Genomic DNA, 19,232 nt, shown 5'->3' on the forward strand with positions numbered 1-19,232 from the left:
AAGCTGATGCTCATAAACACACCAGGCACAGATGTGGCTGCACACAGCAGGTGCTCCACAAGTGAGAGGTTTCCTCCAGCCTTGCTTTTAAAGAAGACTCCGAGTGCTGTCATTCTAGGACAACTGTTTACCAAGTGGGTAAAGTCTGGCATCTACAGAGACATAGCCTGGGATGCCTCCAGAAGATCATGGAGAACAACTCGAGGGCTGAAAGCGGCAGAGCTTTCAAACATCTCCATTTATAAGGGGTATATAAATTAGTTAAATTAATAGAGACAAAAAGTAGAATGCTGGTTTCTGGGGACTTGTTTGGTAACAGGTAGAGAGTTTTTTTGCAAGATTAAAAAGTTCTGGAGATCTATTTTCACACTAATGTGAATACACTTAATGCCGTAGAACAGCACACTTTAAAATGGTTAAGGTGGTAAATTTTATGTTATGTGTTTTTCAATGTGAGATTGCTTAACCCAGATGAAACACTAATCAACCCCACTCTGGCCTATTGTTCTGTAACCAAAGAGAGGCTAGGAGACCATCCCTAGGAGAGAAGAGACCTCCTTGTTGGTTATAGCTGTGCACTCGGGGAGGGAATTGAGATTTTGAGAAGCAGCTCTGTGCCAGGGTCTGGGGCATGGCGAGGTGAATAAGGCACAGTCCCTGTATGCACACAGGTTTTTTGGCACAATGAAAAAGGAGCTGTTCCAGGACTGTGTGCATTGTGCTGTAAGAGAGGAATTCCCTCTACCAGGAATGCAGGGTAGGGAAGGCCTCCAAACCATGGGATTAGGGGCTAGGCATTCAGAATGTTCAAGAGTTTCTTCAACAGAGAGGCTGCCCAGACTGAGGGAAGAGGAGGAGCAAGAACCTAAAGAAACAGAATGAAGTGGGAGTGGGGAGCGACTCTAAAAAGGTAATGTGGGCCAGATGGTAATGAGCCTCACATGCAGTGTTAAGATGCTCTGGCAAACGATTATCACTGAAAGGCTCTTTTTTTCTTTTTCTTTTTCTTTTTCTTTTTGAGATGGAGTCTCGCTCTGTCGCCCAGGCTGGAGTGCAGTGGTGCGATCTCGGCTCACTGCAAGCTCTGCCTCCCGGATTCACGCCATTCTCCTGCCTCAGCCTCCCAAGTAGCTGGGACCACAGGCACCCGCCAATGCGCCCAGCTAATGTTTTGTATTTTTATAGAGACGGGGTTTCACCTTGTGAGCCAGGATGGTCTTGATCTCCTGACCTCGTGATCTGCCTGCCTCAGCCTCCCAAAGTGCTGGGATTACAGGCGTGAGCCACCACGCCCAGCACTGGAAGGTTCTTAAGCAGTGAATGACATCAAATCTACTTGTCCTGAATACCTCTTTTTTGTCAGATTTCAGAATTTGATTAACAAGGTTATGCTCTCTTGAAAACTTCCAGTAAACAGTAATTGTTCTTTAGCATTTGGAAAATATTTTTACATTCACTATTATATTTATTATTTAAATAAGTAATAATGTAACACATCTAATACAGTCATATATCAGTGCCTTTTGACTGGAAAGAAAAGAAACATATTCTGCTAAGAATTAAAGAGATAACTGAAGAATTGATTACCAAACGTCAGGAAATGAACAGTCCCAGGCTCCATGGTGCATGAAGGAATGCCCTGCCCTAGAGGATGCAACATGAGGATGAGTCAGGACCAACCATTTCCTTTTTAATGTTTTTTCCCACATTTTATAGTTTTTAAAACATAAAGACAAACATAGAAAATAATAAACATTATTTATATATATTTATAAACTGAGTTCCCAACATTCCAGGACTACCAAATCATTACATGTTGTCATACTTGTTTTAATCAACTATTAAAGATACAATGGAAGGTACTCTGAGTTTCCTCTCCTATCTCATTTCATATTCCTCCTATCTCATTTCATATTCCTCAATGGTCATGACACTCATCCTTTACGTACGTGTTTCTATTATTTTATTATATGTTTGGATACATAAAAAATATATGGCATTGTTTCTCAACTTGCCTTTTTTGCTCAACATTTTTATTTTGAGTTTTGACCAAATTTACTCATCCAGGCTTAGTTCGCTCATTTTCATTGAAGTATAATAGCCCATTAACTAGATCGGGGTGTCCAATCTTTTGGCTTCCCTGGGCCACACTGGAAGAAGATTTGTCTTGGGCCACACATCAAATACACCAATGCTAAGGATAGCTGATGAGCTAAAAAAAATCGCAAAAAAAAAAAAAAAAAAAAAAAAAAAAAAAAAAAAAAAACCTCATAATGTTTTAAGAAAGTTTACAAATGTGTGTTGGACTGCATTCAAAGCCATCCTGGGCCACATGCAGCCTGAGTGCAGTGGGTTGGACAAGCTTGATCTAGATAATTCTCCATCTTCTTCCTCCTTCCCTCCTCCTCTTCCTCCTCCTGCTCCTGTTTTCTCTCTGTTTCTGTCTCTCTTTTTATTTTGTTTCTTAGACACTGAAATGAACTATGGTAAGGATTGTTAGGAAGTATTCTTAGATACACATAAAGTGAGGAGGGGAAGACCGAGAAGAGGGAGAGTTGAACTGAGATTTGGCTGTGGCAGGGGTCTCAGCCTATTCCACAGGGAGCTTTGGAAATGCGATGGCCTTCAGAGTTGTCCCAAATGGAGGTGAAGTGTCCTTAGTATGACCAGATTAACCAATCGTTAGCCATTGTGCCCTGGGAAGAAGCATAGCCTTGGGCGAGCCAGTTCTTAGTGCGCAAGGGCAGTTCCTAGTTTTGAGCCTTCGGCCCCTGGAAATGCAAGCACTGGGGAAGCTGTGTGCCAGTCCGAAGAGAGGATCTGGGCAGAGGACCTGAGTATCCACCACAGACTGATATGGTTCTTTGGCACTCAACATTTATTCTATCCTTCTTCCAGTGTGACTTGTAATGGAAAGCCCAGAAAGCTCCCAACTATATTTCTCGGCCTCCCTTAGAAGTAGTGCTGTAGATGTGGCTTAGTTTGCACCTGTGTGAGATTCAAAAGGAAGATGTGAGATGGATGCTGTGTTTCTGCTCCTGCATTTCTGCTGGCAAGCAGAGGCTGGAGGGAAAGGACAGAGCAGGTGGCTTTTCTGCACCAGTGATGGCAGAGATTCCAGTGTCCATGCATTAGCTTTGTGGGTGTTGAGAAACAACCAAGGGGGGCATCCTTTCTGCAGGGGCAGGTCACACAACAGAGGCAGCATGTTCTAGAATCAGCAGCTCGAGCTTCTTATCTTGGCAACTTCCTGCTTGTGGTCATGGCAGGTTGGTTCTGGAGCCAGAGGTATGCTGATCTCAGAGGAGGCAGCCGCTGTTTGTTGGGGCCCAGTTCTGAGGTGTGACTCTGGAGGCCGTACCAGACATCTCTAGGCTATTTATTCAGTGCTTCCCTCAAGGATTCTCTAAAGCCACTTACTACCCTTAAATGTTCCCCTCCTCACTTAAGTCACCCAAGTGATTTCAAGGTCCTGCACCTGAAATCTGACTAATTTACATTGGTTATTTACAATTTTATTTAGTAATTTGTATTAGATATTTGGATTTTTTTCTAACTACTTATATTAGTCCATTTTTACACTGGTGATAAAGACATACCTGAGACTGGGAAGAAAAGGAGGATTAATTTGATTTACTGTTCCACAAGGCTGGAGAGGTCTCATAATCATGGCAGAGGGCAAAAGGCACTTCTTTCATGGTGGCAATAAGAGAGAATAAGGAAAAAGCAAAAGTGGAAACCCCTGATAAACCCATCAGATCATATGAGACTTACTCATTGTCACAAGAATAGCACAAGAAAGACTGGCCTCCATGATTCGATTACCTCCCCCGGGTCCCTCCCACAACATATGGGAATTCTAGAAGATACAATTCAAGTTGAGATTTGAATGGGGACACAGCCAAACCATATCATTCTGCCCCTGGCCCCTCCAAATCTCATGTCCTCACATTTCAAAACCAATCAAGCCTTCCCAACAGTCCCCCAAAGTCTTAACTCATTTCTGCATTAACCCAAAAGTCCACAGTCCAAAGTCTCATCTGAGACAAGTCAAGTCCGCCTAAGAGCCTGTACAATCAAAAGCAAGCTAGTTACTTCCTAGATACAATGGGGATACAGGTATTGCGTAAATACAGCCATTCCAAATGGGAGAAATTGGCCAAAACAAAGGGGTTACAAGGCCCATGCAAGTCTGAAATCCAGCAAGGCAGTCACATTTTAAAGCTCCAAAATGATCTTCTTTGACTCCAGGTCTCATATCCAGGTCATGCTGATGCAAGAGGTGGGTTCCCATGGTCTTGGCCAGTTATGCCCCTGTGGCTTTGCAGGGTACCGCTTCCCTCCTAGCTGGTTTCACAGGCTAGCATTGAGTTTCTGCTGTTTTTCCAGGCATTTGGTGCAAGCTATTGGTGGATCTACAATTCTGGGGTCTGGAGGACAGTGGCCCTCTTCTCACAGCTCCACTAGGCAGTGCTCCAGTAGGGACTCTATGTGGGGACTGCAACCCCACATTTCACTTCTGCACTGCCCTAGCAGAGGTTCTCCATGAGGGACCCACCCCTGCAGCAAACTTTTGCCTGGGCATCCAGGCATTTCCATATATCTTCTGAAATCTATGCAGAGGTTCCCAAACCCCAATTCTTGACTTCTTTGTACCTCGGGCTCAACATCACATGGAAGCTGCCAAGGCTTGGGGCTTCCATCCTCTGAAGTCACAGCCCAAGCTGTACATTGGCAACTTTCAGCCATGGCTGGAGCAGCTGGGACACAGGGCACCAAGTCCCTAGGCTGAACACAGCATGGAGATTCTGGGCCTAGCTCACAAAACCATTTTTTCCTTCTGGGCCTCTGAGCCTGTGATGGGAGGGGCTGCTGTGAAGATATCTGACATGGCCCGGAGACATTTCCCCATGGTCTTGGGGATTAACATTAGGCTCCTTGCTACTTACGCAAATTTCTGCAGCCGGCTTGAATTTCTCCCCAGAAAGTGGGTTTTTCTTTTCTACTTCATCATCAGGCTGCAAATTTTCCGAACTTTTATGCTCTGTTTCACTTTTAGAATGAAATGCTTTTAACAGCAACAAATTAACATCTTGAATGCTTTGCTGCTTAGACATTTCTTCCACCAGATACGCTGAATCGTCTCTCTCAAGTTCAAAGTTCCACAAATGTCTAAGCCAGGGGCAAAATGCCACCAGTCTCTTTGCTAAAACATAACAAGAGTCACCTTTGTGCCAGTTCCCAACAAGTTTCTCATTTCCAAATGAGACCAACTTGGTCTGGATTTTATTATCCATATCACTATCAGGCTTTTGGTCAAAGCCATTCCATAAGTCTCTAGGAAGTTCCAAACTTTCCCACATTTTCCTGTCTTCTTCTGAGTCCTCCAAACTGTTCCAACCTCTGCCTGTTACTCAGTTCCAAAGAAGCTTCCACATTTTTGGGTATCTTTTCAGCAATACCCCACTCCTGGTACCAATTTACTGTATTAGACTGGTTTTATATGGACAAATGTCTTCTGATAAAGACATACCCGAGTCTGGGAAGAAAAGGAGGGTTAATTTGACTTACAGTTCCACAAGGCTGGGAAGGTCTTATAATCACGGTGGAGGATGAAAGGCACTTGTTATATGGTGGCAGCAAGAGAGAATGAAAAAGAAGCAAAAGCAGAAACTCCTGATAAACCCATCACATCTCGTGAGACTTATTCACTATCACGAGAATAGTACAGGAAAGACAAGCCCCCATCATTCAATTACCTCTCCCTAGGTTCCTCCCACAATACATTGGAATTCTGGGAGATACAATTGACATTGAGATTTGAATGGGGACACAGTCAAAACATATCACTGCTACTAAGAGCAATGCTGAAATAAATATCCCTACACATACCATCTCTTAAATATATGCAAGAATTTCTCTGGGGCACAAGGGCATGTCTTCAGCATTAATAGGCAGTGCCGCAAAGCTATTTTATCATCTTATGCTCCCCCTAATGTAGCACTACAATGTTTCGCTCAAAGTCAGTATCTAAGAACATTAAGTGAGGACCAGCTTCTTGAAAATTGCAACTTTAAGCAAAACAATGTATAATAAATTCATTTTTTAAATCAACATTATCACAAAACGACCTTGGATGAAATGACCTTGAATGAAACAACTTTGATTAAAAAGATGTTATTCAAGGACCTGCTGTATAAGAGTTTGATTTCTTATCCCTCACCCCTGAACTCTCCTGCCTTTCCAAGTCTCCAATAAATCTATAAAAACAAAAAATTTAATTTTAAAAGAGTTTGATTTCTCTAACATCATTGCTAACCCCTGGAACTCATATATTTTTATATTTGCCAGTCAGTGTGAAGTGATATCTCTGTTGTTTTATTTCCTCTAATAATTAGTGAGAGTAAGCATTTTTTCATATGTTTATTCATCATTCATTTTTCCTCTTCTGTGAACTCTCATTCACATCCTTTGTGGATTCTTCATCTTAGTTGTTCTTCCTTTTCTTATTGATTTGCAAAATTTATTTATGTATTCTGGGCTCTAATTCTTTGTTCATTACGTGTGTTGTAAATATAGTCTCCAATCGGTGGCTTGTCTTTTAACTTTTTATGGTATCTTTCAATTATGCAGAGGTTTTAAATATTTTAAGGTGGTTTAGAATTATTGCCTATGGTGATATTGGACAAATATCAGAAAGAGTTGTGGGGTCAAATTCCAAACTCTCACTCACTGATGTCCATGGCTTCAGGTACCTTTATGCAAAGAAATGTGTATCTTTTTGAGCTAAGTAGTGCAATTATGGTTATGTTTTTTTTTCTTAACATTCAATCTAATTTGCCATTGCTTTGTACCAAGAGAATACATGAGTCATTCCACTTAAGATTCAAATTCTAGGAAAAAACAGATATTCTAGCTAGTGTAGCTTGAATAATATGCTCTCTCTTGGCCAGGAGATTGTGGGTCATCTTGACTGATGCAGTTCTACCAACTGTGTCAATGGAAGAGGAGGAGATCCCCAAATCAGAGCCCTGATGCAGTCTTCAGATATAGGCAAAATGGAACCTGGGCAGGCAAAACGATCGATGTGGCTTCAAGTGCTTGGCAATATGATATTGAATAAATAATTGCTATTTCTTAGTTGTAGTAACTAGAGAGTTTTGTTTTGCAAAATGATAAAATAGCATCAACTCTGGATAACATATTTACATATGGCACAATGGAAGCATAAAAAAAAAACAAAATCTCAAATCAGTCAAAGGCGTTAGAGAAGGATTCAGAGGAAGTAACTAGTGCTTCAGTCAAAAATCAGGGGAGATTTTCTAGGCTGAGGAAACAGCACATACAAAGAAAGGGAAATGTAATAGGCAAGTCATAATCAGAGAGCTCCAAGTAGTTTAGTATGGTAGGCATGTGAACCGCAAGGACGGATGGTTATAGGTAAAGACAGAGAGGAACAACGTGTCTTATAACCATTCACTAATAGATGTCTTTGGAAAGAAATAAAGGAGTGTGGGGAGGTATTTCTAATGATAGAAGCTAAAATAAGAATATTGAAATTTAGGTGTTAAAATATCTCAGGCTTCATGGAGACTAGCACACTGTCTCCCAGCTGTTTCAAGTTCCCACCATCAGAGAAAACTACCAACCAGGAAGGACGTGAGCGAGGTGTAGCTCATCTTCTGTTCTTGGATTAAATGTATAGATCTCCATCTGCAGTGATATACCAACAAGCCCTAAAGTTAGAAAAGCATATGAGAGTCCTAGGCAGAAAGAACTTAGAACCTAGAATTTTTTGTACAATCAAATATAATGTTCTTGTTCAAAATACTTCCTGATTATTGTTTTAGGACACAGTAACACCTTACTTATAGACATGCCTGTGGCATAGAAAAGTGGAGAGGGTATAAAATGTGGTGTCAGCTGCCCTGGGTTTCCACCCAGCCTCTGCCACTTGCCAGTTATGTGGCCTTGGACTTCTCCAAACTTGAGTTTTCACACTTGCGAAATGGTGATTAAAACACCTACGGAGCCCACCAACACCCAAAGCAGATAAGTAAACAAAACTTAGCTCTCTACATATACTTATATATAGCAGTTGTTCCTAAGAATTAATTACATAGCGCTGCTTTTAAAATGCGCTTACAAATATAGAGTTGATCTTTCTTTGTTTTGAAATTGTATAGTGTTTCCAATCTGTAGGTTAAAAATCAGTTAAAGTGATTTTGACTACCATTAAAAACAATAATAAAAACAAAATGAAGTCTAAGAGATTGAAACAGCATCAAGTGGAGTAGACTCAATAAGAAAATACTAAAGTAATACCAAAATATGGAGTGCTTTTGTTTCAAAAGTCTGTGTATATGTTTCTTTCTTTTTCTTTTTTTTTTTTTTTTTTGAGATGGAGTTTTGCTCCTGTTGCTCAGGCTAGAGTGCAATGGCATGGTCTCAGCTCACTGCAACCTCTGCCTCCCAGGTTCAAGGGATTCTCTTGCCTCAGCCTCCCAAGTAGCTGGAATTACAGGTGCCCGCCACCACACCCTGCTAATTTTTATATTTTTAGTAGAGGCAGGGTTTCACCACGTTGGCCAGGCTGATCTTGAACTCCTGACCTCAGGTAATCTGCCAGCCTCGGCCTCCCACAGTGCTGGGATTACAGGTGTGAGCTACTGAGCCTGGCTTTTTTATTTTTTCTTTTGAGACAGAGTCTCACTGTGTTGCCCAGGCTGGAGTGCAGTGGTGTGATCTCGGCTCACTCCAACTTTCACCTCCTGTGTTCAAGCGATTCTCCTGACTGAGCCTCTGGAGTAACTGGGATTACAGCACGCATCACCATGCCCAGCTAATTTTTGTATTTTTAGTAGAGACGGGATTTTGCCATGTTGGCCAGGCTGGTCTTGAACTCCTGACCTCAGGTGATCTGCCCACCTTGGCCTCCCAAAGTGCTGGGATTACAGGCGTAAACCCCCGTACTCGGGCTTGTTTTTTTGTTTCTTGGAGTGTGTGTGTGTGTGTATGTGTGTGCACACGTGCATGTGTATCAGGTGATTAGGATAAATAATTGGCATGACTTGTAAATAAATTTTGAATAAGATGACCCAAAACTTAAACTAGGACTTTGGGCTCCAAGTCTAACTCTCTTGCTGACAATAGATACTTAACCAATATTGGGAAGGATTAGATGCCCCATGAGTTCTTAGTGAATATTAATTACTAGTCATGAAATGAGTGATGGAAATTGCCAATTGAGAAACCAAAGCATTCCTCGGAATTAATGTCCTGATGGGAAGAAATGATGTCCCAGTGAATAGCTAAGGGCTATTAGCACCAGCTCAGCTGCATCTCTGGGGAATGTCTAAATCAAAGGTCATAATTATGCTCTCCAGAACAGCAAATGAAGATTCATAGGCCCATAAATTTCCTCTTCTATGGGTCCTAGACTTGTGTGGCTCAGTTAAAAGGCAGGGATCAAGAATAAATGCTCTGTTTAGTAAACCCAGAGGTTAGGGGCAGAAACACTCATCATTCTGTAATTCTCTTAGAACCATCCAGCTTAGAGTCTGTCAAGAGAACCATCCCTGAGGTTATCATCTTTGAAGGAACCTCAGTTTTCACATTCAGAATTGGACTATATAATCTCTAAGTTTTCATTCAATTTAACATTCTATGAACTGAGGTGAAATTTTTACTGACAGAACCATCAGTGAACTTTGACATGAGAACACAGTGGTCTTGAAGCCATAAGTACAGTATAAACACCTCAGTCATTTGGTTCTTCTTTGAGTCTTACATTTTGTGGTTCCTGTACATTTGCCCATAAATAATTTGTATGTCTTTTCTCCTGTTAATCTGTCTATTGTCAGTTTGTTTTATAGACTCAAATTACCAAACTTTCAGAAGGAAGGGGAAGGAAAATCCTCTTTACCTGATACCATAATCAGGTAATCCCCTGATACCATAATTTGTTCAAGGTCAATCCATGCTGAAGCATGTGTTAGAATCCCCTTCTTTTTCAGGGATGAATAATATTCCATTGTATGTTTATACCACATTTTGTTTATCCATTCATCTGCCAATAAACATGTGAGTTGCTTCCACCTTTTGGTAATTGTGAATAATACTGCCAGGAACGTGGATGTACAAATAACTGTTTGAGTCATCTGTTTTCAAATCTTTGTGGTGTATACCCTGAAGAGAAATTGCCAGATCATATGGCAATGCTGTTTAATTTTTTCTTTTAATAATGAGCCAAGACCAATGATTACCAGCTGCCCAACTTCCAAAAAAGAAATATGCTTCTGAAAGCTCTTGATGTCAATTTTGCATGAAGAGCAGTCTGGTTGCCCTACATAGGCCACTCATGACAGAAGCCCTTTTTCTCTATTTAATTTTTTAAATAACTATCATATCAATTTCCAGAGGAGGAATACCATTTTACATTCTTAACAGCAATGCACAGGGGTTCTAATTCCTCTACATCATCACCAACACTTGTTATCTTCCAGTTCTTTGATGTTAGCCATCCTAGTGAGTGTAAGTTGGTATCTCGTTGTGAATTTGATTTGCATTTTCTCTAATGATTAATGATTTTGAGCATCTTTTTATGTGCTTCCTGATCATTTGTATATTTTCTTTGGAGTAACGTCTATTGAAATAGTTTTCCCATTTTTTAATTGAGACATTTCATTTTGTTGTTGTTGTTGTTCAGTTGAAGTTCTTTATATATTATGAATATTAATCTTTATCAAATACATTATTTGAAAATATTTTCTCCCATTCTATGGGTTGACTTTTCACTCTGTTGATTGTGTCCTTTAATACACAAATGTTTTTAACCTTGATGAAGTCTAATTTATCTATTTTTTCTTTTGTTGCCTATGCTTTTGGTATCATAGCGAAGAAATCATTGCCAAATCCAGTGTCATGAAGATTTTCCCCTGACTCTACCCCTTTTAAGGGAAGAACTACTAGGTTAGATGGCAACAGGTAAGGATACAAGGGTCCGGGAAGTACTGGTGCTAAAACACAAATTATGACACCTCCTTTTTCCTCTTTCAGTTGCTCACTGTCCTAATACACTCTCCTTGCTCTGCCACATCATTTTTCTCTTAGAAAGAGAATCCTGTCAGCTCTGAGGTGCTGGTGACTAAGGCTTGTCTAAAAGAACTACAGCCCCTAAGGATACTTATATTTCAACATGGGGCAAGAAATCTTAAACCGAGGGAAAGAAGACATGTGTTTGACATTTTGTTCATCTCTAAGCTTGTGATAGAAACCTTCTCACACCCTGAAGCCACAAATCAGAAAATTGGCCCAGTTTCCCACTTGCCATCACTTCTGTTATTCCAGCCTTCAGCATCAAACTGCTTTATTAATAAATGTTACAGCCAGGCTATGATGAAGGTGTAACCTATTAGCCAAGCAGATTCCATTTGTGAAATCGGCAAACAAAATCCTTATAAGCTTCCTTTGTAATGTTGATCCCTTCTCCAAGGAACTGTGACACCACACCCTTCCTTTGTGCCATGGTAAATAACCACTTTCCTTCTTTCCCTGCTGTTTCTAAGTCACGTTTGCACTTCGTAATTTTTTTTATACAAAATAGAATACTTTCTTGGAGTCTGTCCAGGTTTTGGCAAGCCTTTTTTATATTATGTAACTTATACAAGAAAACAAAGAGTTTTCCTCTATTTTTTAAATGTAAAATCATAATGCTGAGTATACTCTTTCAAGCTATCCTTCCTTACCAGAGATTCTGATTTTATTTCTCCATCATCCCAAGGTATCCAACACACACACACACACACACACACACACACACACACATACACACACGTCATAAATCATTGATTCAGAAAGCAGAGGGACGAGAAGAGGTTGCTGTTGTTATTTGTTTCATTTCATTTTTGTCGTGGAGATTATAAAGACTGATGCAAATCAAGGTTTATGTGTGTGTGATGCATAGAGGCAAGGGACTGGAGCAGAAAGCAATAAACCAAGTAGATTGCATAAGGCCACTAGGGATCTGGAAGGGATAAAGGTGACAGGTAAGGGTGAGTTTATTGCTGACACAAGCTAAGAGAGAAGTTAGAGGGAGGGGACACAGCTGGGAAGGTAAGTTCCATCCACCTCTCAATTATGCCTTGAGTGAGCACTGGTTAAACCTATTTCAGTCTACCTACTAAAATCCACTATGGACACACAGCTGAAGGCAAAAACGCTGAGTAGCATCTCCTGTGGCTTTTATGATAAAAATTCCAAAGGGGCTTAGGGATAATGTAAAGAGGGAAAAGAAAGCAAGAAAAGCAAGAAAGCAAGCAAGAAATCAAGAGAGAAAGCGAGAAAGAAAGAAAGAAGGAAAGAAAGAAGGAAGGAAAGAAAAAGAAAGAAAGAAAGAAAGAAAGAAAGAAAGAAAGAAAGAAAGAAAGAAAGAAAGAAAGAAAGAAAGAAAGAAAGAAAGAAAGAAAGAAAAGAAAAGAAAAGAAAAGAGAAAGAGAAAAAATGCATGACTGCGGTTCAAGGAAAAGCTTTCCATATCTAATTTGTTGCAGAAATTATTCAGAAATAAGTCAACTGTGAAAATATGGCCAGTGAGACCCTGCCAAGGTTAGTGTGAACCATTAGGATTTGCTGAGTAAATTCTAGCTATGTAATCAAAAACTGCTTGGTTGAAGCTTTAACTTAAGTACCAATTTTTCTCGCCTCCAGATTTTATAAGGGAACGGTGGTGGGGGCAGGCTGAGGCGACCACATTGCAGGTAATTGTGCTGAGCCAGATGAGGTAGTTCCTGGTTACTCTCTCAGAGAAGCATCTTTTAAATTTCATCTCTCTCTTCTGTCTCTCAATACCTGGATATTTACCTCAAATTCTACACAGAAAATGAGAGAGAAACCCTGGTTTTCCTGGGGTTTTACCGCAGGGCTAGGAGCAGTCCCTTTTTCATTCAAGTTGGCCAATTCTTGGCTATATACTGGGGCATAAACAAGAGTTAAACAAAGCCTAAAAAGCAGAAATAAGGGGGTCAGGGGAAAAGGGAACCTAATGATCTCACATAGGCTATGAATTAATCCATGTCACCAGAAAAAAAAAGCATTTGATAAATCATTGAATATCCTTGCAAGGGTATATTTCACATCATTTCCAAATTTGTAATTGTGCTCACTACCCTCCAATAGAAATCCCTCACCAGATTTTACCATCTAATGGGCATATAATAAAAGGTAATATATATTCTTGTACTAAGCAATAAATAGGGAACACTCAGCAGCACTGTCTTCCTGAGGAAATCTCAAGTCTTCTGGGATGCATATTCATTCACACAATAAGGAGACACAAATCAACATGGTGGCTGAGCAGGCACTGGGTGAGTGATGGCCTTGGGTCTTAATGAAACCAAACCATGAAAGGCATTAGAAAGATTGATTGGAGTTAAGTTAGCTGCCAGTGTTAGCTGGGGTGCCCCAGGCTGTAATGAAACTGCCAGGGGTTATTTATGGAGATATAGGGTTTGGGGTGTAAGTTATGTCCAGCAAGCTATTTTTATAGACAGACACACACTTTAACCTCTACAGTGAATGGAGCAGCATACAGAGTCCCACTGAGCTCCTCTTCTACTAGTTAGAATAGCATGCTTTCTCAAGCATTTGTACCAGGCTGAATAAAGGCAGGCTCTCAATCAGAAGGAAACTGGGCAACAGTTAATTTCATTGTTTGAAAATGTCAGTATTTTTTGAAAATGTTGGTATTAGGACAAGAGAAAGTGTCAAACTCAACATGAAATAATTGTTTTCACATCAAATAAAACAAACACACATAACAAAACAATGCTGTGATGTAAGTCGGGAGATAAGATATATGCTTATTTCAGTGCTTATTAATCCTGTTTTGGCTGTGGCTTGTTTTATGAGAGCCAGAATGGAAGAAAAAAAAGTAAAACCAATATTAATTGCATGTCCTCACAACGACCCTGACAAAGAAGTACCAGAATGCCATTTTACAAATATAAACATTAAGTAACTTTTCTCAGACAACATTACGAGAAAGTGGCATGGTTTTTATACTGTACTGGTCAGTACAATTTTATATTGTATTTGCATTCTGGAAGGAAATAAACGGAACTCTGAAAGTTTTAACTAAGAAGAATTTTATGAACATCCCTTGTACCAAAGATGGGAACACCGTTAAGAAATAGTGAAGCACCCAGGGAATAGCAACTGGGAAAGGCTGTGACAACCACTGCATGTGGAGGTCTATTGGCTAAACCCAACCAGATGCGAGAAGGCAAAGCATGCTGGGAAATGCAGTACACATGCTCAGCCTCCAGGGCACAGAGGAGGGTGGATCTGAAGAGGAAAAAGAATAACTAGTGCCTTGGCACGTTCTTCAACCCAGCTATATTCGCTATATATTTTTTAGCTTTAAGGTGAATGTGGAAAAAAGGACTGAAGCAAGCTGAAAAACAGAGCTTTTTATCAGCCACTAGGAATATGATCATATGAACTCTAGCATAGCTAAGAGGCTGGAAATGTTACCCAATCAGAACGTCTCTGTAATTTCCTGCCTGACTGGCTCCAACAGAGGGAAAGGGGGAAGTGGTGCATGGGTGGTGTTACAGGTGTGGCTCCTTACAAGCTGCCTCTTTCTTAACTTGTGCAAAATATCTGTAAAATGCTGTGAAGGGGGCTAGGGGTGTATGAGGGGCCAGGCCGGGAGGCACAGCAAAAGCAGTTGAGGCCACAGTTGCTCATTCTATGGAGAAGAGAAAGAGGGGCCACAAACAGAATGAGGGATGGACCTGGCAGAGTCCAGTGCTGTGTGGGTCTCTCAGGGATCCCTCAAATGCAGACCTTGAGACAGGGACTTGGGATGTGTAGTCTACTTGGGAGGTGATATGGTTTTGACATGTGTCCCCTCCAAATCTCATGTTGAAATGTAATCTTCAGGCTGGGTGTGGTGGCTTATGCCTGTAATCCCAGCACTTTGGGAGGCCGAGGCAGGTGGATCACCTGAGGTCAGGAGTTCCAGACCAGCCTGGACAACATGGGGAAAACCCATCTCTATTAAAAATACAAAATTAGCTGGGCATGGTGACGGGCACCTGTAATTCCAGCTACTCAGGAGGCTGAGGCAGGAGAATCACTTGAACCCAGAAGGTGGAGGTTGTAGTGAGCCAAGATCATGCCACTGCACTCCAGCCTGGGTGGAAAAAAAAAAAAAAAAGTAATCTTCAGTGTTGGAGGTGAGGCTTGGTGGGAGGTGTCTGGGTCACAGGATTGAACCCCTCATGAATAGCTTGGTGCTGTCCTCATGATAATAAGTGTGTTCTCACTCTGAGTTCATGCAAGATCTGGTTGTTTAAAGTGAGTGGCACCTCCTCCCCCTCTCTCTTGCTGTCACACTCACAATGTGACACGCCTCCTTCCCCTTCACCTTCCACCATGATTGTAAGTTTCCTGAGGCCCTCATCAGTGGCACCTGCTGGCACCATGCTTCCTGTATACCCTGAAGAACAATGAGCCAATTAAACCTCTCTTCTTTATAATTTACCGAGTCTCTGGTATTTCTTTTTCTTTTTTTTTTTTTTTTTTTTTTTTTGAGACGGAGTCTCGCCCTGTCACCCAGGCTGGAGTGCAGTGACCAGATCTCAGCTCACTGCACCCAGGTTTACGCCATCCTCCTGCCTCAGCCTCCCGAGTAGCTGGGACTACAGGCACCCGCCATCTCGCCCGGCAATTTTTTTGTGTTTTTTAGTAGAGACAGGGTTTCACCTTGTTAGCCAGGATGGTCTCGATCTCCTGACCTCGTGATCTGCCCGTCTCGGCCTCCCAAAGTGCTGGGATTACAGGCTTGAGCCACTGTGCCCAGCCTCTGGTATTTCTTTATAGCAAAGCAACAATGGCCTAACATAGGAGGTGATAGCAAGAAATATAAGTGAAGGAATTAGGAAAATAAAACAGCATGTTTTTTAGGAAAAAAAAAAAATGCATCTCAGAATTAAGCCACTAGGGAAAAAAAGATGAGGCATTGACTTGCTAACTTTTACTCTTCGTTAGTCAAGAGTTACTCACATAGGCAATTCCAGGTTGCTACTACCTGTGCCGGAACAAGTTTGAAATGCCAGAGAAGGCAGCAGAGAAGAAGAGAACACAGGTACTGCCCACCAGAGCTTCAGGTGAATTCAGGTAGGGTGAAGATCAAACAAATTACAATGCCAGTCATGCTGGCTCAGTCATCTGAAAAGACTGGATTTGCTAGGGGGCAAGAATGGTCTTCAAGAGGTAGAGGCTGTAGATGAGACTGGTGAAAATTAGAGTCAGCCATGCAGATTCAGAATTTTAAATCCAAGCTCTTTATTAATATCATTTGACTTTTCCACTAACGGTTTCCCAGGATGATGAAATTTGTTGTTCTTGAATGTAGTAAGGCAAGAAATGCCTTCCTGTATTAGCTTCCTAGGGCTGCCATAATTACCACAAACTGGGTGGTTTAGTAAAAACATAAGTCTATTTTCCCTCAGCTCTGAAGTCCAGAAGTCCAAAATCAAGGTGTGGGCAGGCCCTGGAGTCTCTGACGGCTCTTGTTGAAGACCCTTTCTTTCCTCTTCCTGGCTTCTGGTGACTTCCAGCATGCCTTAGCATCTGTTGGCTTGCAGGTGTGTCACTCCAATCTGTTGTCATCATGAAAGGATGTTTCCCCTGTATGTTTCTGTGTCTCTGTTTTCTTCCCTTTTTTTTTTTTTTTTTTTTTTGAGACAGGGTTTCACTGGGTTGCCTAGGCTGGAGTGCAATGGCACAATCACGGCTCACTGCATCCTCGACCTCCCAGGCACAAGCAATCCTCCCACCTCAGCCTCCCTGTAGCTGGGACCACAGGTGCACGCCACCATGCCTGGCTAATTTTTTTGTATTTTTAGTAGAAACAGGGTTTTGCCGTGTTGCCCCAGCTGGTCTCAAACTCCTGGGCTCAAGCAATCCTCTCACTTCAGCCTCCCAAAGTGCTGGGATGTTTTCTCTTCTTATAAGGACACCAGTCACTGAATTACGGCCCTCCCTAATGCAGTATGACCTCATTTTAACAAATTCCATCTGCAAAGATCCTATTTCTAAATAAGATCACATTCTGAGTTTCTGGATAGACATGAATATTCAACTGGATATATCTCCCAAAAGATGTCCATGTCAAATCTTTGGAACCTGTAAATATTGCTTTCTATGGCAAAAGAGTGGATAACAACTTATAGGGCAAAAGATGGGATTAAATTAAGCATTTTGAGAGGAGAGGTTAATCCTAGATTAGCTGTGTGGACCTAATTACAATCTCAAGTATCCTTATAAAGCAGAGAGAAAGGTTGTTGAGAGGAGACACACACACAAAAGAGAAGGTGAGGTGATGACACAGTGGAGAAAGATGCAGCCACAAGCCAAGGGATGCCGACAGTCACAAGAAGGTAAGAGGCAGGAGCAGATTCTCCCTTAGAAACTGGGAGGAGTGCAGCCCTGCCAACACCCAGATTTCAGCCCTCTGGCCTTCAGAACTGTGAGAAAATAAACTTCTGTTTATTTAAGCCACCAGGTTTGTGGGAGTTTATTACAGCAACCTGAGGAAACTAATGTAAGGAATTCTCTGAAAACCTATTAATTTGACACTTGAGTTGCTCAGTTTATTCTTAAAATGGATCACCTTCTTGGTGCTGTAAATAACATCAAGCAACTGATCCTTCAAGATTTACTTTGAAACCTCCACCCAGCTCTGACCACCAACCCTGAACAATTATGTCACCTACATTTCCAAATGAATAAAGCCCCTGCATATAATTACCTGCGTTTATCCAGACTCCAGAAACCTCATTAACATCCTTCCTTTGCTTTCTCTCCTCCAATAAATTTAGTAAAACCTTTTTAAGGTAGTGAGCCTTTTTCCCACAGTTTTTTTGGGAACCAGTTTCACAGCTGGTGACTATGATGTGGTTCTTGGGCATGCTAACTATTTTTTCTTCTTTCAAAATATAAAACATTCTAATTTAATCATCATTCTTGAATTAAAGGTACATGGGAATTAATTTTTTAAAATTTTTTTCAAGGATTTTTTTTTTTTTTTTTTTGACAGGGCCTCACTCTGTCGCCCAGACTGGAGTGCAGTAGCACGATCTCAGCTCGCTGCAACCTCCACCTCCCGGGCTCAAGCGATTCTCCTGCCTCAGTCTCCCAAGTAGCTGGGACAACAGGCCTTCACCACTACCTCCCAGCTAATTTTTGTATTTTTAGTGGAGACAGGGTTTCACCATGTTGACCAGGCTGGTCTCTAACTCCTGACCTCAAATGATCCACCCGCCTCGGCCTCCCAAAGTGCTGGGATTGCAGGCGTGAGCCACCATGCCCGGCTGAGGACTTCATTTTTAAAGATTAGATTTAAGCTTAAATCTAATCTAAAGGAAGATTGAGGGAAAGGTAGTGATTTCCCGTATGATCCCTCCACACACACATACCTATTCCTCCCCAGTATCAACAATCCTCACTGCAGTGGTACATTTGCTACAATTGATTAACTTACATTGACACATCTTTATCATACAAAGTCCAAAATGTACATTAGGGTTTACATTCTATGCATTCGGACAAATCTATGCTGATTCCATACTTACAGTATCATATGGAGTATCCTCACTGCCCTAAAAATTCTCTGTGCTCTGCTTATTCATCCCTCCCTCCCCATCAACTCTGGGAAACCACTGATCTCATTGCCTCCACACTTTTGCTTTCTTCAGAATGTCATATAATGCAATCATATAATATGTAATCTTCTCAGATTGGCTTCTTTCACAGAGTAATAGACATTTGTTTCCTCCATGTCATTTCACAGTTTGATAGTTCATTTCCCCTTAGTGTTGAACAATATTTCATTGTCTGGATATACCACAGTTTATTTATTAATTGACCCACTAAAGGACATCTCAATTGCTTCCAAGTTTTGAGAATTTGAAATAAAGCTGCTATTAACAGCTGTATGCAGGTTTTTGTGTAGACATACTTTTTCAACTATTTTGGGCAAATACCAAGGAGTGTGATAGCCAGATCACATGGTCATAGTATGTTTAGTTTTGTAAGAAACTGTCAAGCCGTCTTCCAAAATGGCTACACCATTTTGTTTTTCCATCAGCAATGAATGAGAACTCCTGGTGCTCCACATCCTCACCAGTATTTGGGGTTGTTAGTGTTCTGGATTTGGGCCATTC

At 41.2% G+C, this 19,232-nt stretch overlaps 1 non-coding gene across 1 annotated transcript; it reads right to left on the minus strand.

The window, feature by feature from the left end:
- Positions 1-10,241: 10,241 nt before the first annotated feature.
- LOC112428658 (U11 spliceosomal RNA) lies at positions 10,242-10,378 on the minus strand. The gene has a single exon (XR_003020716.2). It is a non-coding gene; the product is annotated as a U11 spliceosomal RNA (small nuclear RNA).
- Positions 10,379-19,232: the final 8,854 nt, after the last annotated feature.

Source organism: Macaca nemestrina, chromosome 8, assembly GCF_043159975.1.
Source record: "Macaca nemestrina isolate mMacNem1 chromosome 8, mMacNem.hap1, whole genome shotgun sequence".
Taxonomy (NCBI): domain Eukaryota; kingdom Metazoa; phylum Chordata; class Mammalia; order Primates; family Cercopithecidae; genus Macaca; species Macaca nemestrina.